This window comes from Dermacentor andersoni, chromosome 8, assembly GCF_023375885.2.
Source record: "Dermacentor andersoni chromosome 8, qqDerAnde1_hic_scaffold, whole genome shotgun sequence".
NCBI classification, from domain to species: Eukaryota; Metazoa; Arthropoda; class Arachnida; order Ixodida; family Ixodidae; genus Dermacentor; species Dermacentor andersoni.
The window spans coordinates 121152438-121166524 of NC_092821.1; the positions used below are offsets into that span (position 1 = coordinate 121152438).

Sequence of the window (14087 nt, forward strand, 5' to 3'; positions counted from 1 at the left end):
ACTCGATATGACTCAGCGCTACATGTATTCTGCTGCGCCTCGATCGTGCTCCCGCCAGTTTGGCTGCTGTGTGGCAAACGTAGCGCCTACATAAATATGTAGGCGCTACGTTTGCTACACAGCAACTAAACTGGCGGGAGCACGATCGAGGCGCAGCAGCCCGAAACCCAGTAAAGCCACAGAACACCTGGTAAAGCGTGTGCAAAACCCCGTTTCCGTTTCCTGTTGTACAGCGCCACCTGTGGTCGCATACTTTAGTTCACGACGCCACCGCTACGCTTATTTCCGTAGCACTGTGGAAGGTACAGTTTCCCTTCTCTAAGTTTGTATAGGTGTTCTGTGGTGCGGCCGGCCACAAGGTGGGGGTGAGCACTAGCGTCACGGGAAGACTACAAATGAAGCTGTGCAAGGGGATATGGGCTGGACTAGTTTTGAAGTGAGGGAAGCCCGCAGTAAAATTGAGTACGAAGAACGGCTGAGGAATATGGAGAAGAGTAAATGGGCTGGGAGAGTGTTCAGGTATCTGTACAGGCAAAACATTGATTCACAGTGGAGGAAAAGAACTAGGAAGCTTACCAGCAAGTATGCGGCCTGTGGGGTGGGCAACACAGCAACAAAGAAGGTCAAGCGGAAAGTCAGAGAGGCTGAATTAATCTCATGGGTGGCGGCAATGGAAAAGAAACCTGCCATGAGTAACTACTTAAGGGGAAAAAACGAAATTAGGAAAGAAACCATTTATGATAACTCAAAGGGAAGCTCATTACTTTTCGAAGCGAGATCGGGATGCCTTAGAACACGCACCTATAAAGCGAGATATAAGAATGAAGAAGAAACATGTGCTTGCTGCGGTAAAGCTAGGGAAACGACGGAACATATTTTATTAGAATGTGAGGACGTCTACCCAGCGGTCGATTTAGGCACCACTGGCCTCCTTGAAGCCCTTGGGTTCAGCGGGAGCAGTGGTAAAGCAAACAGGTCCGCAATAGACATCAGTAAGAGGCGATTGGAGGATTGGTGGAAGAAAAGTAGGGAAACGACAAGAGACGGAGACGTACAAAAGCACAGTTCGCAATAGGGTATCAGAAAATTTGGACGTGGTAGTTCATAGTGGTTTTTTTTTTTTTTTTTTTTCATTGGTGAACATAGGTAGGATATTAGGCAGCATAGTAGTAAGAGCTTGGTGGCGCAAGCCACCGCCCCGTTCCAAAGGGGACGCTCATAACATCCATCCATCCATCCACTATTCGCGGCGGCGGTTTGGAAAACTAAAGAAAACCACACAAGCAAAAGCAAATCGGCGGCGCAGGCGAAGCGCCGCACGCGCAGGTCGCCCTTTATACAGTAGGTCGTGTCTCAGCCTATTCCTATCATGTAAGTGTAACTGAACTAAAACGTAATGCTCATTTCATAAATTTAGCGAACCGCCGAAAAATTTCCAGACTGTGTCCGTTTCATAAATTCTTTTATCATCCATCTCTGAACTCCATTATCAGCCCCGCACATCGCATTTCCAATCGCACAAACCACGGGAAGCCGTCTACCCTCCCCCCTGCCCGCACTTCTGCGCATCTGTCATCATTTTTCGTTCATACAGTAAGGGACTGGAATGACCTGCCAAACGCCATCGTTGATCAGATCGACTCATCGTCATTCAGATCGTCCATGGAAGCAATGTACTGCTGAAATTCCACCCCCTCATGTAATACCCCTTCAATGGGGCCTTTGAGGTACTAATAAATAAATAAATAAATAAATGTTTCTTTTTCTCGCGAAAATGAATGACTGGCACCATCTATTTTTGCCAATATCTTAATCATTCGTGCCAATTGCAAAAAAAAGAACGCACAGCAACGCGAGAGACAAAATCCCGAAACAAAACACAAAAATGCTCGTCCACGTATCGTCTGCATAGGGCGCTTTAGTATAGCTATATGACGTCCGTTCCCACTTCGATCTCCGACTTATATGCACACGCGTTTGCACGCGCACAGACGGATGCGCATGCCTAAACAGAGACGGCACTGACCGTCCCTGTCCGCGGACCTCTTTCCCTTCCGACCGTGGGCTAATCTAGAACCCGAATCGCGCCCTTCCTCGCGGGTTGTAAAAGAAGCGCGAACGCCCTTTCCCTGGCGACTAAGTTGGCAATGAAACGCGGGACCCGAGACGGAATCGCGCCACCTCGGTGGTGCTTATTCGAGTGCCACCCCCCCCCCCCCCAGATCGTAAAACACAAAGGGACGTTTCGGCTTATCGCTCTCCTCTCTCACTACGCGGCGCCACGAGATGTTGACGCCGGCCAGCCAGCTCTTCGGACGTTCTACTCTCTGCCGCTGCGAGGCGCTCTGCGTTGCAGAAGCTCTCCTCTTTATCTTTGCAGAAGTTATAGTTTCCCAACCCCTTCTCTCTCTCTCTCTCGCCCTCCTCCGCTGACTCGTCCTTGCGTAGTTGTAGTGGTAATGGGGTGGTTTAAACGAGGTGGTATCGGCACTCTGCCTCGTCTCCTCGCGGCGTGTCGGTATGTGGCCCGCTGCTGGCACGAGATCGTGGCGTTTGGGGTGCGCGAACCGGGTGTTGTAACTTTCGATTTGCGGGAGCGAGTACGTCACGGACGTGACACGGACACCAGCCTGCTGAAGACCCCTCTCTCTTTCTCTCTCTCTCTCTCTCTCTATTTCTTTCTTTCTCTTAAATGTAAAGCGATAGCTTTCTCGGAAAACTCGATCTTGTTTGACTTCAGGCGTTTGGTGGCCTGAAACGAGTGGCCCCCGCTAATGCAATATCTCGGAACATGGGTCAGTTGAACATTTGAACCATAGTAAATCACAGTAGATTCACAGACGTAACGAAAGGATGCCACATTTAAGGTGCCGTGGAGATGTAGTGTAATATATATTTGGGAATTTTCGTGAATATGGGCCCTATATTTCTTTTGTGTGTGTATGCAAGTGAGCGTTATCAAGATGTTTACAATGTTAATAAACCAAGCCACAAGGTCCTCGCTAGGAAGTCTGTAAAACTCGCATAACCTGGATCTCAACTAACTATGACGGGATCGTCAGCGGTAATAGCATTACGTTAGCTTAAGTTTCTTGCAGAAAATTAGAAACCAATTGTTTATTTATTCATTATTTATTTACGCTCTACGTAATTGCTACGGGGCATTGCGTAGGGGTGGGGAGGGGGTGGCACAGAACACAACGTATGTTGCACAAGTACAAACAATTAACATTGTCGCTGTTCAAAATAAAATAAAAAGTATTGAAATTATGCAAAATTATGTACGATATATACAAAGATTACGTAAGACTACGTTCTAAACAATACATATACATCGAGAAAAACAACCGCTGTCGACGTTACCGCAACCAAAAGAAGATCATTATCAGTTATGGTCGCGATATCGTCTAAAAGCCGCTTCTATTCCCGTATTGTTCGCAAGAAAAACCGTATTTTTGCTTTTCCGCAAGGCAATGTGCCAAGCTGATGGTGGCGTAACCATTGTCCCATGTAATTTCTTTAAAAAAGAACAACGCGTCTGGGCATTTTTTTTTGTATGCGTGTTTATAGATGTAAAATGTAGATCCGGCTCCCATGGTGAAATCGCGATCAACAAGCCAAGTGCCAGCATGCACATCGTCTTCATTTGAATAACGACAGGCGCCAATGTTAGCTTGCCAAATGAGCAACCCGGCGAAGCGCATTTTCGAATTAGGAAAGAGCTGCTCTTGAAAACGAAATTGCGTGTTCGATTCAAGATGGCGGCGGCCGTCTTGAGAATTCCCGGTAGCAGCCGAATGCAAAAAAAAAAACGAGAATGTACTTTGAATTTATAGGCTTACGTTAAAGGACCCCATACTTTCATCAAAATTAACCCTGAGCTCTTCACTGCACCCTCGCAAATTTGGGTGCAGACGTTCCATCGACTGTCTACAAATTTCTTGTAGACAGCACCTCCTTTTTATTGGCTTGTATCTTTGGCCGTGCCATCGTCATCAGTAGCAGCAGTCTATTTTATGTCTACTGCAGGACGAAGGCAGTAGGCATCCCTGTGATCTCAAATTACCCCTCTCCTACGCCAGCCAATTCCACCCAGCGCCTGCGATTTTCTTAATTTCATCACCCCACCTAGACTTCTGCCGTCCTCGACTGCGCTTCCCTTCCATAGGCTAAATTCGATAACAATGAAACCTACTTCCTTTGTCTACTATGCTTCATAGGCAATATTAGACCAAAACATAATCGGTCTATTATGGTCCATAGACCACAAAATTATGCTGCACAATACGCTAAACAGTGTCATGTGCGCTGATCTTGACTTTGGTTATCGCGGGGCTGGTACTCACGCGATTACAGCCTAAAGTTAAAACTTTAGCCTACACGACCTTCCTTCGCGAGTCAAACCATCCACGCCAATCAGTAAGTGCTCTTGGAAGTCGTAGGATGTCGTTGGTTCAGCCGTGGTGCGTCAGAAGTTGCCAAAAATAAGTCCCTTTCTTCTTGCCCCTCCCCCCATTTTCTTTTTTCGTCTGGAATGCAAAGGGAGGCAGGAACAGACGACACGATTTCTGTATAACTTGCTCGAGGAGTACAGGGTGCTTCTTAAAACCCGACGGTGCAGGTCTTTTGCCGGCACCTACAAAACCGTCTGGAAATGCCCGTGGTAGGCAAGCAGACGACACCGCGGAGACTGGTGCCTTATTAAAGCAGAAGCGCATGCTTTTTCTGCGCGACAGACGGCGTTCGAGCGAATGTTTTTCTGCCTCCAGCGGTGTTTTATGGTAGAGAAATGCAAGACCTGCACCATGAAATATTCGCTTTGCGCTAATGTTCGGCCAAACGTTGTCATAACCTCCCCCCCCCCCCTCTACGCACATACACACACATACCTTCCCCACGGGTGGCGGACAACAGCCGTGTGCGTAAACCCGCGGAGATACCGGCGTCACGTCTCGGCTCCGGTGCTAAGAGTGCACGTTATTATTAATATCACTCCGGCGACGCCATAACTTAGCAACAATCCGGATCGGCTGCTGGCATCTACCGGAGAGCATCGGTCGCCGTGAATCGATAACGAGGTCCCTTTTCCGCGTGTAATCGCCTCGCAACACATAAATCCACCGATCACGAGACGGCAGTTGGAACGACGCCAAGCGCGTGGGCGCCGGGGGCACAAAACTAGCCAAGACGAGACGAGACGAGCATCATAAGCACGCAGACGTCCACCATTTCCATCGGTGCGTTTGGGCGCAGAAACGGCGGCACAAAGGAGAACGCGACCGGTGGAAACGCGCGTCTGGGGACAGGTCCGTGAATTTCAAAAGCCTGGGCCGCCGTGGATCGATAGGAAAAGAAATTCCAGTGAAAGCAGTCGGAAACGTCCTGATTCTAAAGAAAAAAAAGAAGAAGAAGAAAAAGAAACGAGAAGGAGGAGTGAGCGAACGCAGAGACAAGGCATCAAGTGCTACTACCTTCGGTGGGTCTAAGCTGCCACCTTCTTTTCCCACCGGCCTTCCTCTTCTTCTTTCCTTTCCCACAAGAAACGCCTCGAGATTAGGGGCGAGAACAAGATCTATCGGCGGTACTCGATCACGCCTGGTATTGCTAAGTCGACGTCCTTCCTCTTTCGAATTGCAAAGCGCCGCACGCGTAGTATCGGGGGGGCCCCCGCATCGGGGGCATCGCAGGCGGTCCCTCGGCGGGGGAAGGACGACTCTCGAGACGACCTTGAGAAATATCTTCCGAGGGGGGACGACCATACGACGACGGATCTGGTCTTTCCACTCAAATACGCCCGCTTTGCCTACACACCGCCGAGGTGGTTCGTCGCTCGGGGAACCATGGTTTATGGTATTTGTCGACGCTCGATATATAACCAGCTAGCCCTGTTGGGTGCGACCCGAAATGGACATTGAAAGCGTGTGGTCAAGGCCGATCTCTGTAGGCCATGACCCTCCGCGGTCGCTGTCTCAGGCCGCGCACCGGCTTAAGACTTCGGCCCGAATTCTCGGCTTTTGTTCCGTGTGGTTACGGAGTCTTGTGATGCCTTAAGGTGGTCAAAAGAACGCGCGGTGATCGAGCTTGACGCTTAAGATTTGAGCAGGGCCGTCGATGTGTGGCCGGGATTCTTGAGGTGCTGGTAGCTGACCGACTTGTATAGTCTCATTTGGGCTCTCGGATCCAGGCGACGAAGCGTTTGTTGCTATCCGGGGATTATGAGGACTCGACCTATTCACCGTGCCGGTCAAGAAAGAGAGAAAGAGAAAATTTGGCTATTCCTGCCCACGTATGAATAAGTTTGCCTGAGGTGATCGATTTCGCGCTTGACAGTTTGGTCAAGGTGCATGACCATTGTTTAGGCTCGTCTAGGCGTCTGTTAATGCGCTGCCAAAACTAGCTTTTGATCTGTCCCCTTGACCACCGCGCGTGAATGTCTACCGCCGTCTCGGACATTGCAGCAAGGTATGTGTTTCATGTTGTCAAGGGTTCAAGGAAGTTTCCTCTGGTCAGTGGCTTCGTGGTCAGAGGTGATAACTGCACTCACTGACCGCTTCAAAAGTTGTGGAGCTTCAAAGATCGACGTTTTTAAATTCCGATGACTTCCTTGTCCACCGTCACGTGAACATTGCCTACAGGAGCAGGGGGCAGTGAACTTCGGCCACGTGGAAAATACACGAAAATTGACAACATGAAACACGCAAGGGTTTTGAAAACGCGAAAGATTCACTCTTCTCCCCCGAACGAACTGGTCGGCAGGTCCTTCGAGACGAGTGTCAACTTTTCGGTTGATGACTGGGGTACAGCTCACAGTCAAAGTTACACACCGTGGTCACAGCGATCAAACCTCACTCTATGTACTCAGAGACACTCTTGTACTCAGAGGAATTTAGGCACTGTGTGTTCCTGGCGTTTCTTCGTTCGTCCCGAAGCCTCTGTCTTGGCCCAGGACTGTTAGTGGGTGTACGAAATCAACCGAGGAGGACCTAGTGGGCAAATACGGCTGATCGAGCCAACAGCGCCACGTGGGGCATGCCGTTGAGCGCCCGTGGACACTGGGCACTGCACAAAGCACTCTGGCCCCGCGTCTGCGGCTTACGCATGCCATATTTTTTGGCCGTATCCAGATACAAAGTGGAGAGAGTGTGCTCAGAGTCGCCGGGATGCGGACAGACTAGTCTGAAGACTACGCGCGGTTGTACAATCAGTTAGTTCTACGAGGCACTTTAGTTTTATGCACGAAGCAAAGTTGCAAGCCTACGTTCAACGACTTGTAACACGTTGTTTGGGAACCCGCGCGCCAACGAAAGAGGCAAGGTGTGCGCCTCTGCAAATCTTAGGAACCGACATGTTTGGTCCGACTTATCTCCTTTCTTTGCCCGCAACAGTGAGTTTTCTCACTGTTCCCCCCCCCCCTCCCCCACCCCCACACACACACCTTTCCCCGCTGAATACGTGTGCAGTCTTTATCAAAACTTTTGATGCCACCACGTACGGGCGTGAAGTCCCGTCATCGGGACGCATCCTTGTGCATATTTTGCGGTGTTAAAGTGGCAGCGGTCAACGTCTCATTATCCCTCTTTTCAGAAACACAACACTTGAGACGAAGAGAGAAAGAGAGAGAGAGAGAGAGTGCGTGTATGTGTGTGCTATGGCTGCTGCAAGAACCGCGACACTAGGCGCGGCGAGACGTCACTGGCGCGGCGCGGTTTCGAAACCTTTCACAAATTTTGTGTACGGCTAGTTGGTATTCCATGGTATCAATCGTCACTTACAGCGCATACCATAGACGAGGGACAAAAAAAGGACGACGAAGACAGCGCTTGTCTTCGTCGTCCTTCTTTTTTATCCCTCGTCTATGTATGCGCTGTAAGTGACGATTGATACCTTTGACAAAGACCAAAGCGTCCTCAAATCCTGCGGTGAAATATGTAGTGACGCCCCAGCTAACTATCGCCAGCGCTGTGAAAAATACGAAATTGCTCGTTAGTGTCAACCCGATGCATTTCGACACGGAACGTGGAGCCGTGTTTCTCGTAACAAGGGCCATAATGACCGCTAAATTTCCTAGACTTCTATACCGATCGGCTTCAGTTGCGCAGTGTGAACATGCGCACTAAAGCGTGCAACTACAAAGAAATCGGCGATGCAAGCCCAAGTCGCAATTGCGCACACTCTACTCGCCTATTCGAGCAATCCAGTTGTTATGTCAGAATAACGCTAATTGCCACATGCAGGCGATACTTAACGTGCCTGTTTTCACTGTAACAACAACGACAACAACAACAAAAAGAGCACCTGGTACATTCGCTATGCCAACCGGCTTCTTTTTGTCGGCTTCATTAAGGAGGACTCCATATATAATAGGCGTTTCCTGGTTGCGACTGAATTTTGAACACACGGCCTGCGCACGACAAGAATATATACAGCTTAATGAGGGCGGCTTCTTGTGACTGAATGTGGAATTTGCGTAAGTCCTTCGAAAAGGAATGGCCGACTTCAAGCCGCATGGCGCACCGTGCTTTGTCAGAAAGGATGCGAACTTCAGCAAATTCCTTTCTTTTCTTTCTTCAATTTACTTGAACTCCTTCTCAACTGCTTGCACATTGAGAAATATTTCTTCCTTTCTCCCCCCCCCCCCCCTTTCTTTTTTTCAGTTGACACTTGCACTGCCGACGGAGGCAGATCCATAGCCAGATCCACTCACGTATTTATTCAGTCTTTTCTGCATTCTACCCGGAAGAAACGCTCAGTACTCTGTTTCGGGATATCTCCGTGAACCGCGGTTGAAAGCAAAACAGTGATCCGAACTCATTTGCAAACGGTGGATAGAAAAAAAAAAGCTCTTTTCGTGCAAACTGCACACATAGCTCTCGGTTCAAGGATGCAGCGAGATAAACAGCGCCAACTGAACACACATGCCGCCAAGAGCAAGGCGCTTGCAGATTGCGAAATAGGCCGAGACATGCGATTGGAGGAAGCGATTGCGCAAAGGCGCAGTCACGTGCGCTTTTTACAACCGCGCTGTACGCTTGCTTGCTAATCTCGCGCACGTGAGTCGCCGTTTCCGTGGAGCCTATTATCTATAGCCGGCGCCGAACTCAAAAGACGACCGCCGCGATTCTGCTACCCTAGCCTTACACTAAAAATGCGCAGTGTTTCGAAAGCTGCGACCCCATGGGAAGCGGACTTAGGTTGACGGTGGTACACAGAAAATACCACCAAGCATCGGCTGCCACTGCACCACTGCAGTGCGAAAAAGATCCACCTGTCGGAAGCGCCCGCTCGTCAAGACACTCTGCACTCTTGTACACCATTCAGTTTCGCGATATCGTCTGTTGACTATTTGCGAAGAGCAGACGACACGATTTACGAAAAGGCGGTCAACTGTGCGCGGCAGAACGTAGTGTTGAGTTTCGGCGGGCGGTTGTTTTCATTGCTTTCTAAGGCCGGTGCTGGTCACGATATATGTTCAAGTTACGTCGTGACAATCTGCAGCGTCGTCTGCTCGCTTTTTCCGAAAAGCAGGCGCCGTGATCTGCTAACAGGAGATCTATAAAGAGTGCCTGCAGGACAACAAGCAGAAAATGGCCAGCAAGTACCCAGTTTCGAACTTCAAAGATCCTGCTCAGTAAGGCGCTCCGATATTAAGCTGTATGATTTTACAGTGTCGTCTGCTTACTGTTTTCAAGGACCAGACGACTTGACCTCCACAACAGATAACAGGCGCAACAGAGAGTAGTGTCTGGTTTCAACCACCATCGCATTCTTTATTCGTCACTGCTCGGAACGCCCCTCTCATGAAAACACTCTACCGCCACGCTACACGGTTTTGCAGTGCCGTCTGCTTTTGCTCTGTGCCTTCTCAGTGTCGTCTGCTCACTGTTCCCGAAGGGCAGGCTACTTGAAAAGCCAAACAAACATTCAACAGGCGTGACAAAAAAGTGGATCCCAGTTCTGACAGCCCGTACATTTCCACAATTGTTACTGTTCGAAGAGCCCTGTTATCAAGCCACTCTGCCACTATTTTTGCCGTTTTTGTCTGTACCGCCTGTTCTTGCTGCGCAGTACTACAGTGCTGTCTGCTTAACCTTCTCAAGTAGCAGACGAGGCGATCGCGTAGGCGCATGCCGCGATCAAATGCTGTGCCGCCGCATATACTTTGATTTGTTAAGCTAGCCCTAGCGCAACGGTGCACGGTACTAGTGAGAAAGTGCGTGCACTTGCAGGAACTGCCTACGTGCCGATGGACAGAATACCACTGCCCTGCTCTTCGACGGAGAGATATAGTACCGAGCAACCGAAGAACATCAGAGCAACCATGAAACGAAGCTCCAGGTGAGGCTTTAAAGTCGATTTCCTCCTCGTGCATTTACTGGGCGGTTACATTGCGCAACTTAGTATTCTCGTGGTTGTGATAACAGCGGGTGTGATAAGGATTTCTCGAGCGCTCATGAGACGGTGTGCCACTTGATCACGTATCGGCGATCCCTTGTTATCAAGCTCAGCCATGCCACTCGGGCGTAAATCAAATTTTGTTTCTCCTGGTGTTTGTTTGAAGTGTCTGGTGTCGTTCGACCGGCGAAGGAGGGCTTACGAACCAGAGTCGCAATCTACAGGGCAACAGATAAGAACATGTTGGTGTTCGAACGTATCTTTCCTTCTTCCTCGAACGAAATCCTGCGTACTTGTAAAAGAAGCTTGTGTAGTATATTGTACCGCTTCCTACTGCAACCGACCCGTTACTTGTTCGTTACGTAAGAAGCAGTAACTCTTGGTGTTTCGTGCCCTGCCAGTGTCGAATCGAAACGGGTGTGTGCGTTGTAACCCTTGTTTTATCACACCGGTTACTACGGCTGACCGCGCAGTCTTATGTAGACCACAGTGCGTGCGCTCCATTATCTATATATTACTAGCTACTAGATTACCGGCCATGGATCACCGACCATAACGTATTTGGCTTATCATTCTCTTTTAGGCAGCTCTTGAGTCCATGGCTCTCGGCTTCCTTTTCTTATGTACTCCCAATAGTCTCAGCACTTAGGCTTAACGCTGACAGAACGCACATGTGTTATGCTATACACACAGTATTCCGCCATTTTGCATTCGAACATGATACATAGCCGTGTATAAATTCATACGTCAACCCGCGCAAGCTTGCACTATAGACACCACTGCGCGACAGGCTCGGACACATTGCCGAACGGTGTCTTCAAGCATTCGAACCAACGTAGCTTAAAAATATCTCCAACTTCATATTGAAAATGTGTTTGATGTGACACCTTAGGTAGACACCTGTTCATAGGAAGCTATTCTCCGGACCTTCTGTACGGAAACTCAGCTTCTACAAGTTATGGAATGCGTGTTTGCCTTTAACAGTGAACGATACTGTACATCGATAGATGCGGTCATCTAGGCCAAATACCGCCTATGAGAGCTATATTCTCCGGGTTCAGTCAGCGTAGGAACCGGGTCTAGCTGAGGAGTAGCTATTCCATAGTCTGAGGACTAGCTGAATACTAGCTGAAATCTATCTACGGACCTCTTGTGTGTGGTGCCGTAATTTATACGTGGTTCGAGCTATAGCGGAGCAGGATCTGATCCATGCGACGCATTTGTACGCGTCGTATGCAGAGATGGGGTTTCTGAAGCCCTGCACGTATGCATGTAATACACGTCGGCGACAGACGCTTCGGTAGCCGTGATAAAGCGACGGGACGTCCACGTATGGTATACTTGCTATATATGCCGTCGCTAACTTTTTGCCACGACAGCGCTGCTTGTTCCGTGGACGTAACAGCACATATAACGACTCGAGACGCAGTAAAAAATGTGCGCGGTGAGTTTTTACGTCTCGTCGTGGCTGGATCGAACGCGCGGTCATAGCCTTCCTCGCGACTCATTTCGGCGGTCGTCTCCAAGAGCGCGTGGTTCCATAGGTGAAATGCATTTAACGTCGGCAGCTGTGGATGAATAAACAACTTGCCGCAAGTGGGGAACGATCCCACAACCTTCGTACGCGAAAAAACAACTTGCCGCAGGTAGGGAACGATCCCACAACCTTCGCACGCGAAGGTTGTGTGAAGGTTGTGGGATCGTTTCCCACCTGCGGCAAGTTTTTTTTTTTTCGTCCCCTTTCATTTCCATTAATTTATCGTTTCTTTATTTCATTTATTAAGTGCAAGTAAGTTCCCCTGTGTTGTCCTTGGTGTCAGTGTTTGTTGGCTTCTTGTGATATGACTAACAAACATCGGGCCCCCTCGGTCAACCCCCTTTGCAAGTTTGAAGTTTCAAAGTTTATTTAACATAATGAACGTATACAATGGCAAAGTACACACTTTTGGGACCCAACAAATTTCTTAAAGGGTCCCTACCGATTGTTATTAGGAAAAAACACTTCTATGGCAGCTGTTTTTTTTTTACTATAAAATCACATGAAAGTGAAATAGCTGAATAAGTAAAACAAGAAAATACAGCAGTAGGGAAAATTTCACAAATGAGATACAATTTTCTAACAATTTTCTTTGTTATGTCATCGAAAACATCGGCACAGGAAAAAAAAAAGAAAAGTGAGGACGGTGCAAGCATACACAGTCTTACGCATTGTTAATAAGTGAGTGTTTTAGTTGTTTAAGAAATGTATGCAACGTTCTTCGAGTTGTTAGGTCACTATAAAGCTTATTCCAAACTGAGGTACCTGTAAACTGTAGTGTGGAGCGACCGAATTAGTATTTACCTTAGGCAATAGAAAACGACAGCGAGATGCGTTTCCAACATTGCGAAGTGAGGGATGGAGCAAAACTGTTGTCAAGGCTAATATTTCATTAACTATTTGATGCATGACGGAGGCGATGTTGTATGTGTTCAAATCGCAAATGTTGATGATGTTCTGGGTTTTAAATAAATCTTCACTCTTAATATGCATATTGTTGGGTGCTATAATGCGAAGAGCTCTTTTTTGAAGTGTAAACACCGGTGACAGATGAGTTTTGTATGTGCAACCCCAGATCGCGAAGCAGTAATTTATGTGAGAGTGAACAAACGCGTAGTAAAGATTGATAAGTATGTGGGGAGGGAAACAGTTTCGACATTTCGACAGCACATGCAAGCCATATGAAGCCTTATGAACTACGGAACGCACATGAAGGCGGAATTTTAAATGGTTATCGATAATAACGCCAAGAAATTTTGTCTCACGAGATTGTTTTATCGGATGGTTATTGTAAACGACATCTGAATGAATAGCCTTTTTTTCAGGGGGAAATAAGATAAAAACTGTCTTCGTTGGGTTAAGGTGAAGGGCATTCAGTGTACACCAACGCTGAAATATTTGTAATTCAGAGTTAAGCTTATTAATTAGGTTGCATTTCTTCTCGTTTTTTTCTCGTTTACTTGGCCATCAGTATATTTCTTTTGCTTTAAAATAAAAAAACAGCACTTTTCTAATTTCGTATGCGAAATCAACTGTCGCCTAGCTCTTCTTTGCAGCATCATTTTCCACAGCATTAGAGGTGCTACCTGCTCTCGGTCGCGCGCCGTTCCATGATATATCTAGTTCCTTGGTTTATGGAAAGAAAAAAAAAAGCGTTAAAATTAAATCAGAATAAACGATTTCCAGTCAGCGACGATACACCTATAGATAGATCAGTATCTGCCTTTCCACAGCAGATTCCTGTGACACAAAGAGAGAGAAAAAAAAAGCAATCGAGTGTGTGTGCATTTCGAAAATACGCACATCTCTTCAATGTGCACTTCACGATAACTGGACACTGTGACATTGCAGAAACTGCGCACCCAGCTTGACGCTAGTGTGTGCGATGAAATTGTGCACGAATACACATGGTCGCTAATTAAAAAAAAAAAAAAAAAAGACACTTTACTCACAGGGTCGGGAGAGTTCAGTAAATTGGCTATCAGTGCCTATTAATCGCAAGGGCGTGCGTACTTATTTACTTCGCTTAGCTCGCTTTGAAAGGGGATTTACTTTTTTTTTTCCTGTTCTTTCTCCTTTACGTACGGGTGCGATCCATGGCAAGCGGAAACATATCCGTAGCCTGGGAAATTGAATTCGAAGCAGTTATTGCAACTGG

The 14087-nt window shown here is 47.8% G+C and overlaps 1 protein-coding gene and 1 long non-coding RNA gene across 4 annotated transcripts in view; one reads left to right on the forward strand and one right to left on the reverse strand.

Annotated features, from left to right (window-relative positions):
* LOC126529076 (uncharacterized) overlaps positions 1-14087 on the reverse strand; it is a 107014-nt gene that overhangs the window by 64204 nt on the left and 28723 nt on the right. The gene's annotated exons all lie outside the window — the stretch shown is intronic.
* Positions 9795-14087, forward strand: part of LOC129384313 (uncharacterized) — a 244243-nt gene continuing 239950 nt past the window's right edge. For all 3 annotated transcript variants that reach the window (XR_011896124.1, XR_011896123.1, XR_011896125.1), the window contains exon 1: positions 9795-10335. This is a non-coding gene — a long non-coding RNA (uncharacterized lncRNA). The remainder of the gene's footprint in view (positions 10336-14087) is intronic.